Source organism: Stegodyphus dumicola, chromosome X1, assembly GCF_044657685.1.
Source record: "Stegodyphus dumicola isolate Sdum_Otavi_A_Nest chromosome X1, ASM4465768v1".
NCBI classification, from domain to species: domain Eukaryota; kingdom Metazoa; phylum Arthropoda; class Arachnida; order Araneae; family Eresidae; genus Stegodyphus; species Stegodyphus dumicola.
In genome coordinates, this window is record NC_140780.1 from 73942677 (window position 1) to 73968655 (window position 25979).

At 31.2% G+C, this 25979-nt stretch overlaps 1 protein-coding gene across 5 annotated transcripts in view; it reads left to right on the top strand.

The window, feature by feature from the left end:
• The window catches only part of LOC118183190 (uncharacterized), an 841429-nt gene that overhangs the window by 573817 nt on the left and 241633 nt on the right, over window positions 1-25979 (top strand). The window lies entirely within an intron of this gene.

Below are 25979 nucleotides of genomic sequence, written 5' to 3' on the forward strand. Positions count from 1 at the left end.
ACCTATAATCAAGTTTATTTTTTGAACTTAGTTTTCTTTCTGGCAGATTTGCTGGTATTATTTATTATTTTATTGCTTCCTCTGCGGTGGATCTTAAGAGACCTACCTACCTAAAGCGAATAGGCTTAAAATAAATTTACTTTTATCATGTATTCTAGTTTGTCAATTTCTAGAACAATTTTTGATAGCTTTCATGTGCCCATGCACTATAAATCCATGTACAGAAGAAAATAATGCGTAATGCAGAAGAAAACCCTGATTTTTATATACACTTCTTCACATCCGTAGCTGATATTAAAATATGAAGTTTTGGAATTTTAATTAAAAATTTTTACAGGACTACAATTATTAGAAATTTATGTTTGTTCTGGTTTCTTCTTAAAGAAATGAGATTATCCACAGCTTAAGAACAATGGCACGGGGGCTATGATTATTATTTTAGTTAATTAATGGATAAAAACATTGAGAACGCTGACATTCTTTTCACGTAATTTATACCAGTTTGACAAAATTTTTCACTTTTGAGTGTTTCTTTTTTGCCACAGAAGCCGTGAATAAATATAAATCCATGCTGTTATCGTTCATTTTTTTAATAATATCACTTTCGATTTTATTAAACATGGTATTTTTGGTCTTATTAAACAAAATATCTCTTGCCTCCTTACCTTTCCTTGAAGCTGATGATTTTATGAGTTTGTGAAGTCTAGTTCTCAACTCTGTCTAAAAAACACCGTTTTCGGTTGGCTTTTTAAAGGACAGTTTCGCTAATACTGATATAATGACTTGGTTGATTCGTTCGACTTGTCCATTTGCTCTCGGCAGGCCTGTGGTGATTAGATGATGTTTAATATTTTCTTTAGCATAGTAGTTAGAAAACTCGCTGGATGTGAAAGCCGTTCCTCTATCAGAAATGATCTGACAAGGGCTTCCGAAAATGGCCTTCTGATTCTCTAACTTCGCTATCACCTCGGCTGAGGTCGTAGATTTTGTTGGATAAATCCAAGTAAATTTAGTAAAGGCTTCGACCACTACCTAATTTATAAATTTGATAATAATGCTCAGTGATAATAGTAATTTAACTGCGATAATGTGATAACAATAGCTAATAACAATCCTATCCTAAATGTGCACTGATTGTACTTTTAGTCAATTAGAATAAAGGAATCGCCTGAAATATGTAATCAAGCAATATTAAATTTTTTTAAATTAAAAAAACAATTAAAATTTTTTAAAAAAATCTGAAAGGTTTCAGATATTAAATTAGTCCAAAGGGGCGTTTTTTTAACGTTTTGTGTGTTACCTTTATTTATTAAATATCATGTTCTTCACACTTAAACCATAAAATTCAGTTCAATAGCAATGTCGCAAAATAATTTTAAAATGAGCATGTCTTTAGAAATTCCGATACACAGTTCCGCGCGCTGGAGATAAAAATGATTCCCCCCCCCCGTCGAGTGTTGCCGGTGCTCGCTTTTAAATCGTTGAGTTTGTTAATCAAAAATTCGTGAAAGTTTTACAAAATACGAAATCGATAATAAAACAATTCCTAATTTCAAATTTGGGCTTCCAGATGCCCATATTCACAGTTGGATTACGTCATTTAAAATTGGATGGCTCTATATACCGTAGTTTTATCACAATGCAAGAAACATACATACATTTATGCAGAGTCTTCATTATTTAATTTCTTCGAATATAATACAGGGCGATAGCATTTGGTGGCAACGTTTGAAAAGTGATACAGCCTTTTAAAGTTTTCAATGCAAAATCGCAAAACGAAAACAATAGTCCTTCAGACAAAGCCCCTTTGGACGCACTTTTCTTTTTAAAGATTTGAATTTTTGTTATAGAAAATTAAAATTTTAAAATACTAGCGGAATGGTTTCTCACTTATCAGATTAATGTGACATATAACTAAACGCACTTTATGACATTTTATTCATAAATAAAGTTTTTGTTTTGCTTATGGCTGAATTAATCTTTGTCGCTTTATATAAGACTATTGCTTCTGCCAAAAACTCAGAATTCTACCCCTCCCCCCCAAAAAAAAGATCCTCTTTTTAAAAGAAACAATTTTTTCCTCAGAAATTAAAAAAGGGGAGGAAAATTGCATGAAAACATGTAAGTTAGCGGTTATTTTATCAGAAACTTCCTTATAGTTAGAAACACTTGTCCAAAGCTGCCCCCTTTTTTTTTTACCAAGTTGCCCCTTTTTTTTGTTAAATGAAAAGTGAATAGAGGAAGCGAATAAATAATGAAACTATGCATCATTTCTAAATGACAATTTTGTCAATAATTACAATTAATAGAAATCATAATAGCAGTTCATAACATTCCTATAACAAACCACACCGGCAAAACAGGATATATACTTATATATACAAAGTATAAAATTACTGATATTTTAATTCGTTTGAAGCTTAAATGTAACACCACCGAGACAGAAGTCCATTAATAAAAGCAACGATAGAAAACATTCGAATTGTTTGCCAACTCACAACACTCCTGCAGAGGAAGCTTTCCTGGGAAGTGTTTATTTTAGCCTTGCTGGTGTTCATCCTCCTTTCTATAATATATTTTTCCTCTCCTTTTATTGAATGCTAACTGCCGTTTTATTGGCGAGCCAAAGATCTTTTATCCTCTTCCTCTTATTCACTTAATCAGGCAGCAAAATGAGACGCTAAAACGGTAGACACTTTGAGAAATGGACACCCGCTCGCGAATAAAACGAAGAGAAGACATAAGGACGAAGAAAAAGAGAGAGAATCCCAGTCATTGAGGGGGAACGGCGCGTGGGGTGGGGAAAAGAGAAAAAATAAAGAGGGGACAGGATAAATAATAAAAAAAAAAGTAAAATATCTCCGCAATCGTAAAACGATTTGTTCCCTCCCCCCTCAATCGATGGGACACCGCATTCCTTGAAGAGGAACGTCACCATCTTCTTCTTGCTCTTGATCTTCCTTTTCTTTCCCAGCCCACCGTCTCCTCTCTCCCGTCGCACGCGACTCCGAGGAAGAGCAAGAATCATCTCTTGTTTGCAAACACAGAGTTTCGTCATCGCCTTAGACCACGTGACCCCATACGCGTTTTATCGGAGGAACGTCATCGAGGGGTATGGACTATCTATGGGCGGGTTTTTGTTCTATCTTAAATTTCTTTTTGTCTTTTTGAAAAAGCTCATAATTTTATTTTCTTTTATGCTCTCCTTTCCCCATCAGCACCTCTCTTTGTCCAGTCTGAACTATTCTTTACGTTTTTGAAAGAAATAGCAGTATGCTTGAAAAACAAAATGTAAACTTTTGGGGGGGGGTTACACTTAATCATGCCTTTTTTTTTTTTTTTTTGTATAAATATATCTAAATGCGAAAGCTTCTAAATTTATAAATATATCTAAATGCTACGAAATCATAGGATTTGTTGGGCTGTTTGTTTCAAATCTGTTCTCTAAGTGACTTGTGTCTGAAGCAGATTTAAATGTTACTGCCAATCATATTGAATTAAAAAACCCCATCGGAAGTTAATTTGTCATTTAAAAGTTGCTTAACAGTTGAACCTAATATGGACATGTAATTTAAATCATCGATATAAATCATACCCAGGAAATTTTGTGGAACTTTGAAGAATTATTACTACTATTTTATTCTAACTTGGTATTAGGCTGATAAAATAACCATAGTAATGTGCTTATAATAATGAAACAATGAATACTTTAATTTAAGTGAGTATGCGAAAACCTACAATATCCCGTTATTGATTACTTCACCACCCTAAATTTTGTATCATTCAAAACAAAACTTAAAAAGTTGCAATTTGTATTCCATTTAATGACGCTCAAAGAGATTGCTTATTTTGCGTTATTGCCAACAACAGTTGTTTGATTTTTTGTTACTTTATTCTGACAATGTTAGCTTTGGCGCTTTATTTCTTATTGCTTATTGTGGAACGTAGTATCAACAAATAATAATAAAATGTTTTTCTTTTTGAGAGTTAAGCGAACTGAGCAGGAATACTTCCCGACAATTATAAGGGTTCGTCAAGGTGGCGCCATCTGCTGAACGTTTCTGTGCATTAATAAGTGTTCAAAGGGTTAAATTCTAAAAGTTTCTCAAACTTACGCTATTATGACTTCATTCTTTGAAATTTTTTAAAAATGTTTTCATGTTTCAAATTTTTAATTCAACTATTCTTGGTTTTATATTTCTTCTGGACAAAACATTCATATTTTATCCGCATGACAAGATATTTGAAAGCGCACAAATTCAGTTCTGATACATTCACAAAAAACTCAGAAATATATTATACTTAAAATTTAATTTGTAAATCAGATATTAAGAACTGTTTAAATGTATTACGTAATAATTGCATCTCGTTATATAAGAATAGGTTATTCACTCTGTTATCCAAACTAGCTCAATTAATTAATGCATTAAATAATTTTCTCTGAAAAAAAATTTATGCATTTGGGCTAATTTTTTTAACTTTTCTTTAATATAATTGGGATTAATTATTTCAATCATATAATGATTTGACATTAATTTTTTTTTTTTTTTTTTTTTTTTTTTTTGTGCATAGATTATTTTTTTAGTTTGTAACAAAAAAAAAAAAAGTAAAAGCTCTTACAATTTGATTAAAATTCTTAGAAATTTTAATTTATTACGAACTACTGAAATTAATAATTTAAGAAAGAATAAGTCTTCTAATTTGTGCAGCTTATTTAGTTATAATGATTTTGGTTATGTTGCATTTTTCTACGATCTGAATGCACAGTTATATTAGAAATAAAGTTTTTACACAATGCCTTTATCATGTGATAGCAATAGTAAAAAAATTGTTAAGGGTTTTTATTTTTGTTTGTTTTATAAAAGAGAAGTTTATTTACTTCTTTCAGAAATTTAGTTCAATTCACTTCAGAAAATCGGTTACCAAACCCTGTTTTTGAAATTTTGAAATAATTTTTAATATGCCGCGCCTAGTTTTTGTACATGTATGACTAGAATTAATTTGTATTTCTAATTTTATGTTTTTTATTTATCAGTATTCAGAATAAAAATAGCAAGAATTACAATCTTTTATGAATCTGAATACATTTATGAAAGCATTTGAATTACTTGCAAGTGAGTCAATAAATGGAGAGCTATTCTCCATCCAAATTAATTTTAATGGCAACACACATAAAAATGAATTTTTCGCTGTTAGAGATAAGTACAAGGAAAGTTATTGTTATTTTCAGATTCAGATGTTTTTACTAATAAAGAACAGCGTCCCCTTGTAATGTAACTGTCAAAGAAAAAGGGAAGATTTTTTTTTAATTGTTTCTTTATTTTTGCTTATTTTTATTTATTTTTATTTCTTTATTTCTTTCTTTCTTTATTTATTTATAACTATTTATTTATTGAATACTCACACATTAATATCGACAGTCATTAATACATTTTGCCTAAAATAAATATCAAATTTGACTTAAATCCCATAAAACAATCACATCACATCACTGTACTTATAATTTGAAAGGAATTACTCCGGTTTTTATTTTTACTAGCATCACTTTTAAGCGAATTAAGCATTATTCTATGGGTGAAGTTGAAAAACGCATGATGAGTATTAGTACTACTGTAATTTAAGTAATATTACCCAAAAATATCTGATAAAATTAAATAACAACAAAAGAATTATAATATCCTATATAAGTAATTGTTAAGTTTACAGCTTCAATACTTCTTTTTTTAGAGTACAAAAGGATACGTTACTGCCATTTCCCCCCCCCCCCAAATCAGCCTCTTTTTTTTTTTTTTTTTTTTTTTTTTTTTTTTTTTTTTTACATAATGCTAACTTTAATTTAATTTATGAATTTAAGCCATCACCGATGTGTCATGTTCTCAAAATAAAGGGAAGTGTGTCGTAGCTGACTAGTTCTGCATACAAAATGATTTTTTTTTTTTTTTTTTTTTTTCTATTTTGTTTTATTTAGATTGATATTTTTATTTGTTTGTTCCTGTAAAATTATGAAATCAGTTTCTGATCTCCTTAAGCCTAGTCAGTTTTCTTAAAATTTTGCATACTTCGTGATTAAATTTTGCATACTGTATGATTAAATTTAAGTTTACCCCTGGATTCTTGTTAATTTATTTATTAATTTGGTCTATTTGTTTATCTGAGTACGATCTTCAAATAAGTTTTTGATCTCTTTCTATCAAGTCGATTGATTTGATTATATGAGTATTTGTAATGATAATGCCATATTTCATAAAATTTGAGTTGATCCTCGGGATTTTTAGCTTCTTTGTTTGTTACTTGTTTATTTGGTGAAATTCTGAAAGCGGTTTTTAACCCACTTGTACAAAGTTCATTCATTTAAATTTCTCATACGTACATGTTTTTTGCTTATTACGTGCTCCGCCCTTGAGCACTACACGGAAAGGGAGGGATGCCCCGTGGTGGTCTTTTTAAGAGAAACTGTCTCGTATCCACGTTACACATGGGGAAAAGCACGCGGCCAGCCCGTTCGCCGGAACTCGAACCCCGAACCGAACTACCAGTGTTCAGCGGCTTTTACCGCTCGGCCGCTGGTGGACCTATACGTACGTGTTTGCAATGCGAATTCGGTAATTCTTAAATGTCTCTTGATCTTTTGTATTCTTGACAGACATCTGCAGTAATATGAATGTTTAGTAAATTGTAATTAAGACTAAGTCATTGTAAACAGAAATGAGATTGAGTTGACCTCTGATTCTTCTTCAGATGATGAGGACTGAATAGCAATAAATTCAAAATGCAAACAAAATTTTGTAAATAAAACCTGTGTAAAAGACGTACGATGAATTTAATTTATTTAAATAAATAGAAACGGTCGTTTTTGTGTTCACTGGTGCAGTTGTAATGGGAAAATTCTATTCCACAGTTTATTTCGTAATTCTTTCATTTTACTATCGCATGACTGCTTGAAAAAAGGTCTGTTAATCTTGGGTCATGTTTTCTAAATATTTGCTGCCAAACTTCATGATATCGATAACTAGCTCAAGTAATTATCTCGTGTTATCTTTCCCAAATAATTGTTTTCCACTTTAAATACTGTGGTATTCATTTTTGAAAGAAATATTACCTACTGTAGTACCTCAACGTCTTAAAAAGTTAGCTTTGACTTATATGACTACAGTTTGGAACAATAGAAAAGTCTCTGCAATTTAAAAATGGTGTGTTTTGCTTTAGAGGAAGTGTTTCTTTGGGACAAGAAAAAACAGTGAGTTTTGAAAAGTTTGAATATTTTAAAAACTTTTGAATAGGCATGACGTCATTGTGCGTATGCTCTTCTTCTTTTTATGATAAGCAAAGTATCAGAAAATTTTAGCACTTAGTTTTGCCATTTGTTCTCATTTTGTAGCAATTTAGAAAGGGCGGATCAAGAAATTCATTTCCAAAATACTAGAGCAGTGCATACATATTACTCGTAATTAATTTTCAATTATTTTAAAATTTCTACAAGTATATATATGTGTGTGTGTGTGTGTATGTGCTTGTGAGTATACATACAGAGAGACCCATAAAGATATAGACGCGCACTCACAGAGACACCCGTTTCAATATAAACAATTGAAAGCGGTATTTTCCAGGTAAAATGTTATGTCTTCTTCGGAAGATATGCTTGACTATGCGTTTGCACTTGTATGCTATGCTTGTGATGGTACTAGTTTGCACTTGTATGCTATGTTTGTGATGGTACTAGTTTACACTTGTATGCTATGCTTGTGATGGTACTAGTTTTCTTATTTGAAGCTTTCGTGATCTTTCGCTATAATTTCCATGCTCTAATTTTTTACAATTATTTTTTTATTACAGCGCTTATGTAAAAACTGTTTTCAACTAAGTTCCAGTGAGTTTTAGCTAATCGTTGAAAACCATGCATTTTTGTCTCTTTTTAAATAACCTTTTAGGCAGTAATAGCTTCAACAGTTTTTGAAACCCATCATGGTTATTCAGCTATTCATTTGAACTCAAACATGTACTTCAAATTCCCGATATGTTAAATTTCGTATTTTGCAGAATGCATTTTCTGACAATGACGAGAACGAATTAAGAATGTGCGTTTTAAAAATGAAGTAAACTCCACCATCAAGAAACTGACTAGAGCCCCAAAAGGCCGTTAGATTCATTCTAGATCTGTGGCTGATTAGGATGATCGTACAAAATGTTTCGTGGCATCCTATGTAATAATATTTATAATGTAAACACAAGTCATTTCTGGAATCATCCAGATGTGAAGACAAGCGTGAAAAGATACAATTAAACTATATGATGAAACAAAAGTACGATTAAGAGATGATTAAACTAAATTATGATAAAAGATATGATTAAATTGCCATGAAAATAGCCAGTTTTATGTAATTTTAATAGCATTTCATTTTTGCATTTTGTTATTATGATACAATAACATATTTTCTGTAACACAGCGGATAGCTTTCTTATACATTTTTAAGGGTAGTTATATGCATTAAATTTAAACTTTACTAAAGAAGAATTTTTCTAACTTCTTTTGTATCCCAGTAGTTGACTGGATATATATCAAATATTTTCTATACTTAAAATTTTGAAATATCAAGAACTGTTTTCTCTTATTTTTGTTATATAAATGCACACACACATATAGTCCTAAAATGAATAATAAATAAAATAATCTAAAAAAAATACCTGAAATTGAACAATGCATCAAAAGCTGCAGTCAGTTCAGTAGTAATAATACGAAACAGAAAAACCTTTCATAACCTTTCGGTGGTTAGAAAAAAACACGAAACTTGTTTATCCTGTCACATTGTTTCATAGTACCAACACCTGAAGAAATGTCATGAAATACGTAAAATCGTGTTTTATTTTTCCTGAATTTGTGATTATTTACTTCTCTTGTTCTTTCGTGCACCAGGTTCTGAGTGATGCGAAAAAGATTAGCTTTTTTCAGCCCCCCCCACATATATTATATATATAGATAGATGGATTTAATTTAACTTGGATGCAAGGAAGTAAAAATATATATATACCATTATACGCTTTTACTTTTACTAGCGGATGCGTCGGGAAATGATACAGAGAAATTGAGACTAAAATTTTTATTTAGGTTATTTTATCAGTTAAATGTTCAAAACGTTTCTTGTACAGTTTCAATTTTCTGTTTTGACGAAACGCGATATGGAATTAGCTGGATTCAAAAACCATTATGTGTTTCCCCTGAAGAGTCAATAATGAGATTCGAAATGGGCTAATTTACCATTTACGGCTTTTTTGTAATTTTTTCATTTTTGCTTATGTCTTATATAACAATTGTATTTTTATTCAAATGTTTAAAGCTTGTCTTAACTTTAATCAACATATTACTTCCAATTTGATTTGAGTTTTAAATACGCTCTTTATTTGTAAGTATTCTAGTGATTATTTTGTTTATTTTGTATTTACACTTTTCATTGCACTTTATTTAAACTTATGTTAAAAAGAATTTTTCACCGGAACCACAGTATCACAACGACTTTTAAGCGGAAGCATTAAGAATTTTCTGTTTACCTTGTTTTCTAATTTTTGCAGCTCAATGCGCAAAATTCTTGACTTCTTGACCACGAAGGTCTTTTTTAGTTTGTTCTCCTTTCTTAAATGATATATATATGTATAATAAAAAATATTTAATTCTAAAACATCCTTCAAAACCTAAATTAAATTAAAAAAACCTTAATGAAAAAGTAATAAAACTCTAAAATCTGTTATTTTTGAGTTTGTGTATACATACAGACTGTTGTTTTCTATTTATTCATATATGCATACATATTAGGGGAAGCAATATAAGTGCGTCATTTTTGGTCAGGTTAAATATTTTGTGAGCAATATTATGATTTTTTTATTTCTGTGAATTTTTCAAACTTTTAAACTGTATCCAACTTAAGTTATTTTCTTCCATCTACGAAAAGTTCCACATACGCCGTCTCTGTAAATATAGCCGGAATATAAAACTTCTTAACTATTTTTACGCATTTTGATCCACTAAACGTGAAATTTACTTTTCAACATTTCTTTAACATACCAGTTTCATAGTCACGAAATAGTTATTTTAAAACTACCTGTGTCGTCTATGCAAATAACGCTTTATACCAAGTGTGTGTGTTCTACCTAAATTTACTTCGTTGTTTCTTATGCCAGCTCGGTAGTTTTTAGATGAGAGCTATTTTTATTTCATTTTACTTTACATTTTTTAGCATGTATGAAATACAGTATAATTACAAACATAACAAATTAAGTCTGGCTTCTTTTATTATTAGTCAATATTCATACATTCCCACTGAGCTTAACAAATACCCAACAATTGTGGAATTCGTCTACTATTAAATTAATAACTACCGTTTAAAATTGTGTTATTTTGTTATTGAGTCATTATGCATGAATGTGTGTGGGTATGTGTATGTAAATTCAACATCCAACTTCTTTCTTAATTCCTAAATTTCCATCATAACTGCTTCCATTTTTCAGTGCTTACTGTTCTGGACTGAACGTTTTTACTTCTTTCTTAAACGTTTTCTGCTTTTTTGCTATTCGTTTTATGATTTAATTAACTGCTAATGATTAATCATTAATGACAATGAAATCTTTTCAAAATCTTACAAACTGTGTTTTTAATTTCTTTCGCGCCCTTCACGTTGTTTTTGACTAATTTTCTGCTCTAGTACTGCAAGCAACATAAAAATTGCTATTCCAGGAAAAGCTGTTAGCAGACTGAGTAAATTGAAAAATATAATACTGGCAAAATTAAATTTAAATTTGGTCTTCCTAAAGCAGAATATTCTTTAAAATGGAGCAACTCTGTTTGTAGACTTATTTTAATTTAACAGAGGTCTTCTTTTTTTAATGACAACTTCCTCTTGTTTAATTAAATGTAAATGTGTTTTAACTATAGTTTATTACGCCAGCGTTGCCAGAACTGTTTATTGCCTGCCGCTTTAAGACTTACAGGCGTTTGCATTTCCATATAACCTTTCTAATTTTTTTTATATTAAAATACTATTTACGAATGTAGTTTTTTCCTTTCCAGTTGGGTATTTCCTAGTCGCTTAGTAATTTTAAGAGGTACTCGTGTAACATAGTAATGATATTTAGCATGTATTTTCTTTTGAGTGTTACTTAGCTTTATACTGTAGCTAAATAATACTTAGTTTCATTTTTCTGTAGTTTGATAATTTTTTAATCATTTAGCATTTTATAATTTGTTTATTTCGCCATTTCTGTAAGTTTTCCTTTCGGATTTGTTTAATTTCTTTCTCTAGTTGTTTATTTCACAGCATTTTTCTGTTTCTTTTCTAAGTTAAGTTTTATGTAGTCTTCGCAGCCTGCATCTATTAGTCTACTATGCGTCTGAAATTGTTTTCTCGCGTTTTTCGAGTTATTTATCGAGTTTTTATGTGTTGTGTGCTTAACGTTTTATTACTTCTAGTCATTTGCTGTTTTATTTATTTATTTATTTATTTATTTATTTATTTATTTGTATGTGTGTGCGTCTTTTAAATGATCATTCGCTTTTTCATGCTTTATGGCGATCATTTTATTTTAAATATTAAGATATAAATATCCCTCCTTTATAACTTATAATTTTTGGCAGAATAATATATTTATAATTTTTTGATAGCGAGAAGAAAGTAACCGTGTATACATTTCTTCTGTCTCATAATCCATTTTTTAGAGAAGAAATTACATTTCAACACTTTTTATACGTAATAAGCAGTAAATGCCTATAATGAATATGTCATTTAAATCGGAAGATACGTCGAGATAGCAACTGAAAAGCCGAAATGAATGAAATAATTCACCGCACTCCGCAAGAATTTTGAGGTTATATTACTCATATTTTTTCAACGTAGCTTCAAATCAGCATTTTCAGCCGCTCTTATGAAAGATGTCATGTTTAAGCAGTTAACTGCATTTCATTTATTAGTTTAGTCTTGGCATTTCTGTTTGAAATATTTGTATCTAAATTATTTCTGCATGAAATTATTGGATGTATTTTTTCTTTGGTTTCTTTTTTTCGACAGTGGAATCTTGTGTCATCCCATTTCCCTAAATTAAAAAGTAATTATATGTAAAAACGTAGAAGAATAAATTACTGCGTCCCCCCTCGTCCTCCTTCGCAGAAGCACTCCAGGTACTGGAAAGGAAATCTTCACCCGCAATTATGTCTATTTGCTTTGATTTTCTTCGTTTTAATTACAAACATGAAAGAACGTTCCCTTAAGGAAGCCAGTGACGATTATAAGCTTCAATATGAAGACAAACAGAGCCGATAAATAGAAAGGCACGCAATTAAAAGAAATAAGCGTTTCGTGCACACTCGTAGATGCGTTCATAAATGAACATAAAGAACAAAAACAAAACAAGCCCGGCTTGTTTTCATTTGACTATTGAATACGACAAGAACACACACGGAGGAAAATTAAAATTCTGGAAGTAGACTGTACCTCCGTATTTGCTCTTAATTCGCAAGAAAAATTTCCTTGCTCTTCGGCAGAAGTTAGGACAGCAGTAATTGGGGAGTTAATTAAAATTGTCGAATATTTCCGTCCGCGCAAAGAAGCTACTGGCACACTGTCTCGATTATCAAAGGGGTTGCTTCCTAATTGCATGACATGAGTAATGCAAGTCTGGCATTATTATTACTTTTTTTTTTTTTTTTTTTTTTCCTTCTGTGTCCCTTCTGTGGATGTAAAGAAGTCGCCGTTTCTCATAACTGTAGCATAAACAACGGCAAGTGGAGGGTACCTCCCGTATCTTGCTACTTACCCTTTAAAATAACACTTAAGAATTTTAATTAATTAGTAAGTTATAAATCCGGTCTTCCTCTGTAATATGTGTTTTTCATTATTATGTAAAGCATGCGACAAAATATTTGCATTTTCAAATTCTGCACAAAAATACTAAATTTAGGAAAATAAATAACTAAAAATCAACTAAAAATCAATTAAAAATCATTCAGTGGTAGTAATTAGTTTAAATAAAAGGAGTTAATTTATCGAGTTTTTTTTTATCCGACTGTCGATATTGCCAGTATATCAGACAAAGTTAAAAAAAAAGTTTTCCAGGCTATGTGAGAAGGTAAAGGTAAAATCAAAGTTTCGTATTGCTGTTGAGAAACAGGTCGAACAGCTTTTCATTATTGAAAATTAACGTAAATTGGCGAAATAATATTCTGGTTTTGAAAATGTGTGCCTTTCCATTTCCGAAAGCGAAATTTCTTTGCAAGGGAAAAAATACATTATCTTTTATTAATTTTATTCCTAGTTTCTTATAGATAGCCGTGTAAATCCATTACGGAATTTTGAGGTTGGTATCATCACCAGGAATTTTTTGCAAGCTTTAAATTGGCACTGGAGTATTAAAGTTTTGCTCATGAATTTATTTTCCAAAATAAGAGTTTTGCCCTTTTTTAATAATAAAGTAATTTTATGATAATGACAAAAAATTACATTGTAAGTAGTCTGTTTTTTTTATGAATATATACACTTTTAAAACCAAAATCTTTAACAAGGACATTTTTTTTTTAAATATATATATATAATCTTCCTGTTTCCCGCAGTAAAAATCGACTGAAATATCTAATCTGATAATATATAAAAAAGATTGTTCCCCCTCTTTTTATTTTATTGTTTTGCATCATCCGACCCCAAAACAAGCACAAAAACTAAATTATTGAAGATATTTAGAAATTTATGAGAAAGAAATTTTTGCTTATCTTAAACTATGGTGAAGAACTGACCTTATATACTGCTAACGTGTGTGGAAATGAATTCATAAATATACTTAAATACATATTAGCTATGTAAAATAAAATTTTGAAATAATTAAATTTTATAATAATATATTTATTTCTAATTCTAAATAAGACAATATTTTGTGAAATTTTCAGTTCTGAGCGCACTTCCACTCGTTTGGACAAGAAGCTAAAGCCCGAGTTATGCCAACTTAGCAATGAGGGCTGATTTTACAAGAAATATTTTTTCCCTTTCTCTTTATTTATTTATTCGTTTATTTATTTATACGAGACTAGAATCCTAAAACTTTGATTTTGGGTACTGTAATACGCACTTCGGCTTACGTAAAATTGAAAGAGTGTCAGAAAAGTTAAATCAAATGAATTAATATCGGTGGGTGAGTCTAAGAGGAGAAGAATAGAAGACATTTCGCTAAGGATTTTGCTTGATTGAAGTAACATTTGTTTTTAATAAATTATATATATTTCAAATCAAGACGAGTTTTATGGCTTTAACAACTTGAAGGGAATGCTTCAAGTTGTAAGGAATACACCTTTTACTGTAATGTAACTTTTGGAAAATCCTCAATAAGACTCTAAGCAACTTATTGCTATGTCTGAGATGAAAACAGTAATGTAACAACGGTATAAAAAGGCCCTTCGATTTAAAACTTAAGTCAGCTGAACAGAAGGTACACCTGATGCCTACAAATCGGCCAGCAATTTATGGCGAGATCTCAAACTAGAATTTTAAATTTAGAGGCTACGCAGAGACTTAATCAAAGGCTACGCAAAGTAATTTAAAAGCGAAAGTCGGCTCTTAAACTTACACCACCGTGGAAGCACTATCGGTAAGAATACATCAACGAAGACAGGAACTCTTATCTTAGAATAAAAAACTAGTACACGGCCTTCAGCAGGCAGAACATGCTCTGTCTAAACAACTTCATATCCTCACTTAAACACGCGCGAGCTAACTTGCATTCTGGCAGGAAGACGGAAAGAGAGAAGTGACAGATAATAAAACAACTGGATAATTAACATAAATAAATACTACAAGATGTATTTTATAAGCCTGAAAAATGGATTTATATGCCTAAGTTGAATATACTTATAAGAGAATAGAGTTTATGATGCTACATGCCTAAGCCAGTGCCTTATTACTTGCTGTTTTATACTTTTATACTCGGGATATTTCATTCATTTACAATAGTATGTGTGAATGTTACTGTTAGGAATGAATAAAGCAGTATCATCTCAGAACGTTAACCAAGAAAATGTGTGTTTCTTCGAAATTTGGGGGTGTGTTGAGCTTCGATAACATTTATTAGTTTCAACTCGTTGGCAGATTTATTATCTGTACCAAAGTCAAATCAGTTATATTTGATTCCTACGAGATCACGTGCAACACTATCGAATAAAAGCTCTTCAAAACCAACGTTGATGAACAGTGATGCAAAACTTAATCCTTTTTTTTTTTTTTTTTCTTTCATAAAATATTGCAAGCTGTTAGTAAGAAATTGGGCTTTTTGTTAGGGGATGTTTACGTTCGTCTCTTTTTATCCTTTTCTGTTATTGAAATAAAGCTTAGAGCATGCTGCGATCTAATGATTTTTCGGTCCAATTCTTCATTTCATTCCGTCCAAGATGGCCTCCACTTTAATTGTGAAAACTCCCCGTTAAGAATATTATAGTCGACTACTTTAAAGGCCTACGATCATGCGGCAATGAAAATTCCCGCTCCCATATTAATCGATTTGGAGGCGATGGCCACCAGGGGAAAGACGGCCTTCTCCTGTCATGCAAGTTTTACTGAATTTTAAGCGTCATCGCAGCGATTATGAAGTTTGGAGGATAAGTACGTGAAAGAACTAATTTTCATCGTAGCGTTTAGCCTTCTGTTTGTTACATCAATAACCTGACTAATATATGTCATCAACTACTTGCTACTATCCACTATTTTCCTTCCTTCATGGGAGTAAACAACGCTTTTGGTGGGAGAAGAGCACAATGGTGTTTCCGTATGTACCAGTGTATTAAGGTTTTAAAGAATTAATAGCAGATTCGCATTCGTTGTCCCTCTTTGTCCCGAGTGACTTCACGTGCAAAGGGAATGAACGGGGTCGCATGGCAAATGTAAACAAAAGCTAACGTTCGTTCCTTTGTATTCAAATGGCAAGACGCCGCCGATGGATTTGTGAATAATTAAAATCAATGTCGGAATGGACCCCTGATGACGGACACGAATGCTCCCTCCCCCGATGAGGAAGGGGTGGAGAGTTTGGGGTGTGCCAGCCGTTGCCAAGGCAACTGCATGACCCTTGTTAAGGGTGGGAGGCTGCAGTTCTCTAGTCCAGAAGCGAAGATGCGGACTTCAGTTCAGCTTCCGATGGCTCCATCTATATTCTCCCCCCCCCAGTAGCAATTTTTCCACAACAACACACTTACAGACACTTCGAGATAAAAGTTTTGTCAACAAATGCGTAAACACAAACTAGAGTAGTCTTAAACAATTGCTTATGTTTATTCTTGGACTTCTGATGTGTTTGAATTTGATTACGATTGTATAATCAATACTAAAAGGTGCAAACAAGAATTTAGAAGAGTGCTTTCAGCGAGCTTTATCCGTTATACTTTCCTAATTTATTTGATTTCGCAATTATTATTCTTTCAAAGGCGCTTTTCAGGTGCATATGTCGTTATATATAAAGCTGTGCATTTGTCGTCAAGCATTTGTAAGAACTACCTGTATCAAATAATTGCAATAAGTCGATTTAAAAATTTGAAAGTAGTCTTTAAAAAGACTTTTTTTAATCTTATGTTTTAACATTTTATACAAATTCCCCCAAAATGAGTAACTTATATATATATATATATACATATGCTTGTTTAGATTTAATAATATATATATATATATTCTCCTTAGGTAAAGCAAAAAATAAAGTCTTAATTAAAAAAAAAAAAAAGTTTTTAGACTTTATTTTTTTAATTTTGAATTTAGAAAAAAAAAATTTTTTTGGAGGGGGAGTTAGAAAAAATTATTTTCGAGTGTGGGAAAAAAAAATGAATTTTGTTACTAAACGCAACAAAAGATGACGATTTATTCTTTGCTGTTTTCGTATGATTGCTGACATAAAATTGATGCGTGATTGTTCAAAAGTTTTCTTGGGATTTCGTTTCTTTAAAGGATGTTAAACACAAGAAAACATGCCTGATAATAGTCATGCGGCATTTTTGCATCAAGAATTTTGACTTTCAAAAATTCCAACAATTACTAATGCCACTTTAAAATAATGAAATCTTTAAGCCTTTTTCTCTGAGACTGACCTTCACGCAAGCGTAAAGGCATTATAACCGAAAGGAAATCTGGAACTTAATGCTTTCAGGAGAGAAATAAATGACACGCAGTTTTGGCCATTTAGTTTTTTTTATAGATTATTCCCTCACCCTGGAACCCCCCCCCCCCGAGTTCCCTAAAAATGTCTCTATGTTTTAAAAAATATCGATAATTATCTAGCAGGCTGTCGTGGCATAATTTTATCTACTGAAAGTATATCTGTAATAAGGGTCAGAATTATCTGAAGAATTTTATTTTTATTGTCCTAAAATTATTTCTTATTAAGAGTCATTATAATGTTATTATTGTCCTACAATTATCCATTATTAGGAATGAATTAAAAATGCATAATTTTGTTACAAAAAAGTGCATAGAAAAATGGTTTAAGATTTTAAGAGCCTGAAGAGGTATTGCTTTTAATTAGCGAGATTCTGATCGTCACAAATAAAGATCAGAAAGACGAGAGTGTTGTTGCCAGTCAACGCGACGATGCGTAAAATCTTTCATTTATCTTCGATACTATAAAAGTGTGTTCAGTGTGAAAAAATTCTTCATAAAAAGTGGATAAACAAAATACGTTTCTAGTACCCATAAGTATATAAAGATTGCAAAATTTCTTGTTTATTTCATCCTGCACATTATTCTCTGCACCCAAAATAAAACTGAATTGTGGTGATTGAATTTTGTAGTAATATATAGATTGCAATTCTCTCTCTCTTTATATATATCTTAATCTCATTCAAAAATAATTCAAATTTCTTTAATATTTTAATATTTTCCCATTTTTACCATTTTAAGCAATACAGAATCAAACGTCTGATAACAACTGAAATTCTTTAATTTATTCAATAATAAAGGTTTAATTTTATGAGTTGACAACAGTAGATACTTTTTTCGGTTAAAAAGAAGTGGTATCTTTGTATGATTTTTCATATTTTTAATTTTACATAATCTTTAGTTTTTTTTTTTTTTTTTTTTTTTTTTTTAATCGTTTAACTCTTCTTCGAGGTGTTAAACTGTAATCTAAAATTTGTAGATTGCAAATTAATTTCATTTTTTATGTTCGTAATATCTTTAATATTGTTTTAACTCCGCTAATTTCCTATTCTGGCGAAATAATATGTATTGTATTCAGTTGTTGCTAATTGTGGGAAAGATCTGTAGCAGACCTCGAACGCAAGCGATCCAGTTAAAAAAAGTGCATACCTTCTACAAGAATATTTCAATTAAATGCCTGCAAAACTCTCCACATGACGTTCATTTATGATGGAACAAATTTCATAACAAGCTTCCTCCTCTGTACCGTTTAGCATTTCTGTTTTAAATACATAATGTTAAATTCTGTACCTTATCTTTGTGAGATTAATTGATAAACTAGTAGGGATGTCTCGTAAGGTTCAGGGATTAAACTAAATACAAAACTGAGATTACAGCTTTTAATTTTATGTATTATTTATTTATTTCATTTTTAAACTAAAGAAAAATGGCAAATTCTTTTTTAATGTTTATATTATATTCTGAAATTTCAGATTATAACTTCCTTTTAGGAACTTATTTGAAAGTATAAAAAAATAACCGAATTATTGTTTGAATATGAAACCTCTTAGCTTTTTAGAAGAAGCTGCGTACGTGCATAGCATTTTTTACCGGTTTGAAGGGGTGTACGAGCATAATTGCCGATTTCTGGTGTTTGTTTAATTATTTGTTCTTCTTTGTTTGTTTAATTTATTAATTTAATTAATTTCTGGCGATTTGTTTAATCTTTGGCAATCAAGCTTAACTCAAGTATTGGTTTTCTCTTAAGCTTTTTATCTGTTGAAAAGTTTGAATATATTCGAAATTATTTAGTTTTAAAAATACAAATCCGTAACGAGAGGAAAAAATACTTGGTAAAAAATAATAGCGGATTTGAACATGCCATTATGAAATATGATTTGTTTGAAACCAAATAACATAAGATCTTAAACTTTTAGTCTCAGGACTAATATTTAAGTGCTAGCAGTTATTTTGTTTTTCTATTATTTAGTGTTGAACTTTACTTTAAAGTATGTTTCTAGGCGTAGAACACATTTTTATGAGCTCAGCTGAATCTTATGAAAAACAGGGCGCCCCACCAGTGGCCGAATGGTGATCTCAGGCGAACCGGGGGAGCTGCATGGTTGGTTTTCGTGATTTCCCCATGTGTAACGTGCATACGAGTCAGTTTGCCTAAAAAGGCCTTAACGAAGGCATCCTTCCTCCTAGGCAGGCAGACCTCGTGTACTTTGCTATACTTAAATGACTTGAGAAGACGAATCCTTTTGTAAATGTACATTAGCCCCCTACCGATACAAACATTCATTGCATTCTTTGTTTACCAACCTTTTTTTCTTATTTTCTGCTTTCGTAAGATTCTTTTTTCCATTATTTTGCTTTATTCCTATTTATTCTACTTCTGATCCGAGTATTGCAAACAGATCTATGAACACTTTCCCCCCTTCAAGCTGTATTTAAATGGATTTTGAACATGGAATATCTTTTTTATTGTTGTTGATCAAGTTGAGTTTTTTCTGTGTTCGTTATATGTTATTCGGATTTACTTCGAATTTTTTCGATCTTTCGTTAATTTATTAATTTTTTCTAAAATATGCCCTTTATAGATTTTTTTGCTCATTTTGCATTTTTCTTCCCGTCATTTCTAAAATAAGTGTCAATAAGAGATTTGATTTCTATTGAAGAAAATATGCAAGAAAGGGGATTGTTTGCAATAATTTATGATGTTGTTTTATCTTAAAATGTCTGTTTCTGTATCATTAGAAATAAACACGTCATTTGCTTTCTGAAACGTAATTACGAATTTTCGCCGCATAAATTTCTTCTTTTTTTTAATTTACGATTTTTCATCTCGCAGAACTGCGAGTTACTTTATTAATAATTTTTCCGATAGTAATTTTAATTCTTTCATAAATATTTTTAACAGTAATTAATTTGATAGCCTTCATGCTAGCTAGTAATACCCCCCCCCCAAAAAAAAACGCGAAGGAAAAGAAATTAGATTGATCATGTATTGAAATAATTGCAGCATTTTTCTTATTATTTTCTACTTCTTATGCCACACTGTTCATTTATTCTAGCTGAAAATATCTCCTCTTTTCTTATATGTTAAAAATATCCGCAGCGTTTGTGTTTACCTTCCTTCTTAATCTGAATCGAAAAGCACATAAACTGAGCAATTTGATTAAATGCACGCTTAAATGAAGGTATTAAATGCTGATTCTCCCCGAAAATTCAAGCGCCAATCTGGCTTTGTGTGTGCTCATCCAAAATTTTATTGGACCCGCGAATAATTTCATTTACGGAAGCCTTCTAAACGTTCTGTGTTGAATGGTGATCGCTGTCCATTAAGCGCCCTTCACACATTTATTAAAAATCGCGTTTCCTAGTCTTCGGGAGATGCCGTTTCTTTGTTTTGTTGAAAGTGATCGCATTTTATCTGCGAGGGAAGACAAAGATTTAAAAACTTGCCGAATAAAAAAAGGCGCTAAAAATCGCTCATGCATGGTACAATAAAAAGGGGGAGAATTAGATTATGGGAGGGGGAAGAAAAGAGAGGAAAAAAGAAAGTCGCGACGGATTCGGATAGTCTTTTTTTTCCCCCCTTCTCTATTTTCTTCTCTGTTATGTTGATGTTTCCTGCGGCAGCTGTTCATCAGTTTTTGCGTGCCTGGTGACCGCTGCGATCACGTGATACACCCACGGAGGAGATGCTACTCTATTCAATATGCTTAAACCGCTGCAAGAAGAAAGGAGTAACTGTTACAACTGGAAGTGTGTACCGGGGTGAATGAAGCGTTCCGTGAGTTTGAGGGTATATGGCGATCACGTAATGAGGGCTTTTGCTAGATTCTCCACAAGTGCGTGCTTTGGGTTTTTATTTTTCACTACTGCTGGAACATATTAAAGCCAGATTCATTTGTGTTAGGACTAATGCTATACGTTTGACGCTTTTCGAGATGATGTATACCTACGCTAATGACACTGTTAAACATTAATTTTGCATGTATCTCGTATCGGATTGCACGTCTTATTTCTGACTATTGTTCTTCCCTTTCTTATAAGTTTTTCCGCATTGAAAACATTTTTTTTTCCATTGCTATCATAATATATATGCGTACAAAAAAAAATCGTAATCTTTCGGGAGTAGCCTTCGATGTACTTGATGCTTCGAAGTAATAAGGAAAATTCGAAAAATCAAATTACATATATACTAATAATGTACATTCCTCTTTCACTCTCAGTGTATTCAAATAATTTTTAAAGTAGCTGCCTGTCTCTTATAGAATATTTCTTTAATTAAGAGAATTAATTTATATGTTTTATGTAGGTTTTGTATGAAAATAGTCATTGATTATAATTATGTTTCATTTGTAGTACCTGCTGGTAACGAGCTGAATTAATGTCATCATCTTTTCATAATAAACAAAAGGAAAGTTAAGAATTTGCCAGTTGGCCGTTTTCATAATTTTTAGTAATCATTTATATATTTATATTGATCTATTTTCCCCGCGTGTATGATTTTGTACTTTTTATTTGATATTATGGCTTCAGTTACTCAGTGATGGCATTTCGTATACGCCATCTATAGAGCAGCTTATTTCAGGCTGTCCTGCAGTTAGTGCCTTTCACTGACTCAAAATATCCATCTCTATCCGTAACCATTGTTCAGTGAAATTTCTGTTTATTCGGTTTATTAGAAGTGTAAGTTTATTCGAACTCACAAAAGGAAAGTGTGTATTTTTAAGGGGAACAAATGCTGATTATTTTAAACAAAATTTCGATGCACATCTTCAATTTTCGAGTTTAATAACCGTGTGTCGAAGGGTCTTGTTTCGTTTCAATTTAATGATGTCCAGAACTGCGTCCTTTGTGAAAATGTTTGGAACCCGGACGTGCGCATTGATTAGTTTCCTTTTCTGCTCTTCGCAGCGACAGTTCGCCTCTTTCGAGGCGAGGGTCTTGAGCAAACCGCTTCGATTTTAACCGCGCTGTCCGAACAAACTGGTCAAGATTTTCAGCAACCGTTTGCGCAGGTCTCTGTACAATCCTTTGCGTACTCTGCCTCCTTCCTCCTTGAAGCCTTGTAATTTATTCTCGTCCAACTGTCATGGCGGCCAGGGAGATGGAGCTAACCCTTTGATCACTCGGCATGGTCCATTTCCCATAAGAGGGTGCGGTGCTGCTCAGTTAGGCTTTGCGAACTCTCTCTCCCTCCCCCTTCCTTTTTCCCCTTAGGCTTAGATTTTAGACCTCCCTCCCCTGATCGATACTTGAAAATTGGAAGCGGGGTTTAGAATGGCCGTATGCACTTCCCCCTATTTCCCCTCATGCGTGCTAGAAAACAGTGTTGCCCCCTCTGCACGCGCAGCTGCCCAGTGGCATAACGCGGGGTATCTTCCCCCTTCGACCTTCCCGTGCGTGCCACGAAGAGGCCGCTGGTCAATGCCTCTCCTGCATGTTTTTGGAGGGACTCGCGACTAATGGCGGTAGTTGGGGGAGGCTTTTCGAAGAGCGTCTCTGCCATTCGCTTCAGGAAAATTGCGAAATAATTTTGCTGCATGGTCAAGATATCGATTTCGAAGAGCTTACATGTATCTAAAGTAGCCATTTTTCTCTATTATTAATTTCCAGATTAAGAAACGAAATTCCGTGAATTAAAACTGCCTAGAGGACCAGTTGCGAATAAATTGTATTTCGGTTTCGTATTTCAAATCTTCTTAGCATCCTTTATGTGAATTATTTTTAATGCTTTGGGTCAAAAAAGGCCTAAGTTTTATAACACTGTGTTTTTCAGTCCCTAACTTTGAAGAAGTAAGACAAATGTATCGATTAGCTGCTAAGAATTTGAAGATTAGTGAGGAAGAAGATGAATTTGATTATAGTTTTGGAACTTTAAAAAAAAAAAAAAAAGAAACGAATTAATTAATGCTACAGTAGAATCTATTTTACGAGCCAAATATGTGTATTACTTTTTCACCAACTTTTGGAATTTTTACTTTTTTTCCCTCATCTTAACATTCTTTTGATTATGCTTTGTATGTAAAAGAAAGAGAGAGTTTTATATCTACTTTCTCTGTAATATTCATGTTAAGAAATCTATTTTGACAGCTATCAAAGAGGAGATGGACTCATTTGTTCATTTGGTAGTTCTGAAATTAGGAATAAGAATAAATTTATTCATATAGCTTTATTCCGTCCAGTTACATCTACGTATTAAATTCCTGGTAAATTTATTAAAATATATTTCACCTCCCTGTGACATAAAGAGAAACATTTTGCGACGCAGATATAAAATGCTTATGTGTACTTTAGATGTTTTAAACTAAATTATTTACTTTTTACAAAACAATTATGATTAGTAACTTCTAAATTATTAGCAATTAGGCAAATCAGCCATGCATTGCTTCAGAATTTTAAAATGAAGCATTATAAATGAAAACCGCCTTAAGATGTTTTGATTTTTTCTTTTAATTAATCTATATATTATAATCGCCATGTTTAGTTACCCTCCTTGCATGTCGTATATTTGAAAAGAGAATACTTTTTAAAGTGAAGTTAGCGATTATTTGAAGTAAAACATCAATTTTCATGATATTTTATTTTTCCCAATTTCATCAAAAAACACAGTTTTTCATTATCCCTAGAAAAGATGATAATACTGCAGACATGCTAGATGCTGGTTTACGACATAAAATTTTGAAACTTGTGGACAGTTCGATTTGTTTTTTCAAATTGTATATATATATATTTATATATTATATATATATTTATTTTATATAAATATAAAATATATATATATATATTTATTTATTTATTTATTTATTTATTTATTTTGTATATATATATATTTATTTTGTTTTGTTGTTTTTATTTTAAAAGTTTAATGTTTATAACCTTCCCCCATTGAATTAAATGGCACTTTTCGAAATGTCCATCGCTTTTAAAAGAGTAATTTTAATTCGAAATTTTGTAGATGTCTTTTCATTTTCATCCCTTCCGTTATCCTAAAAAACCGCAAAAAAAAATCAACGTCGAAAATTTCAGACTTTTTCCCCCTCTCTTTCCCTTCTTTTACTTTAAAAAAATTTTTCGTAACTTTTTCTTTTAGCCTCTTTTCGTCAATATGTCGATATTTTAAAAAGTGATTTGTTTCTTTTCTTTACTCTGATTGAGCGACTTTTTAAGATAAGATATTTATTTTAATTCCTGCGACAAAACTCTGTTTGCCCTCGAATTAGCAATGAGAGAGAGGAAAAAAAAATGTCATTTGTTGCCGTCAGGAATGGTTTTTATGCGTAATTATTTCGTTAATATGAAAAAAAAAAAAAAAAATGCCCATCGGTCGGAGAAAAAGTGCATCTCTCATTAAGGCCATTATTGGCTCTACTTTGCTGCGTTTTCTGTTAATGACTTATTTATTTGTTAATTTTTCAGAAGAAATGTTTACGTTCGCTTAATTTTAGATACAATTTTTAAGCGCAAAGCATTAGTATTTCTGCTGTTCTGTGTTTTGACCCCAGGTGATGGAAGAAAAAATAATCTTTTCGTTTGAATCGTAAAAGCAGATGCTTTTAAAATAAGACTTGGCCGTCATAGTCTGGCATTTTGTAATCTTTGGGTTTTAATTGCACACTTAACAAATGCACATGCATTAACATAACTTTCTAACTGCTTCTTGAGGTTCAAATTTTAACTTCAGTTTTATTTACATCTAAAATTTAATTCACGGCTCATTTTGAATATTTCTGAAGGCTATTTTTGATATTTACATCATTTTAAATCATGATTGTGTTTCCAAAAGCTTCAGGTTTCATGATAAATTTGTTGTTGCGTAATGATTTGACACTGTTTTAATTAGTTATCATTTTCATGTAGTTTAATTGTTGTACGATGGTATAAATTTAATGTCTAAAAATTATTTTTCTTTTCAAGATGAATCTGAAATTGATTAGAATTGAATTAATTTTTTGTTGATTATGTTTTTGAAGTGTTGATTCAGTTTGGATGGAATTTATTTCGAATTCAATTAAATTTTAAAATGTTTAAAAATTAATCTGCTGTAAACGGACAAAAAAGTAAGCTATGCCTTAAGGACCATTGAAGATACTTTCGATAAATAGTTAAAACAAGAATTCTTACTTGATTACTTAATTTTTTTATTTTATTTTTTACTTTTATTTTTTAACTTTATTTATTTATTTATTTATTAGTTGCTATCGTTAGCTTTTTTCTTCAAAAGTAAATGCACAGTTTTTACTCTCTGTTTTTTTTTTTTTTAAATTAAAATTATTAAAAAAGTGCAGTTATTTTTAAAAAATTATTATATTTTTAAAAGTTGAAATGTAATTTGTTTAGTTAATGTTAATTCATTTCAACAAGTACCTGAAAAAATGCTTATTATTATTAGGTATTGTTTTATTTTGCATATTAATTATCATAAAATTCTTGTTTGCGTTATTATTTATTTATTTCAATGTTCATAGAAAGAATTCGCTTGATGTCATGTAATTATTATTAGCCAAATTATTTTTATTTTAATAATTCGTTTAAATCTTTGAAATTTTTTTAATACGCTTTAATTAAAACTTTTAATTTATTTGTTCTGTTTGTTCCTATAATTAAAGAAAATAGATCTTGCTGTCAAATTATTCTAGTTAAATATTTGTTTATTTATTTTACTTTCGTAATTTTGTGTTTAAAAACTTAATTAATCTTTAAATTATCCGTTAAGCTCAAACTTTATAGCTTCAAATTTTATTTTAATTTTTGTTCTTTTTAAGTGTTAAGGAATATTTTGGTTACTGTAAATATCCTCTACACAAGAGATGGCTGCGAAGCGGTTTC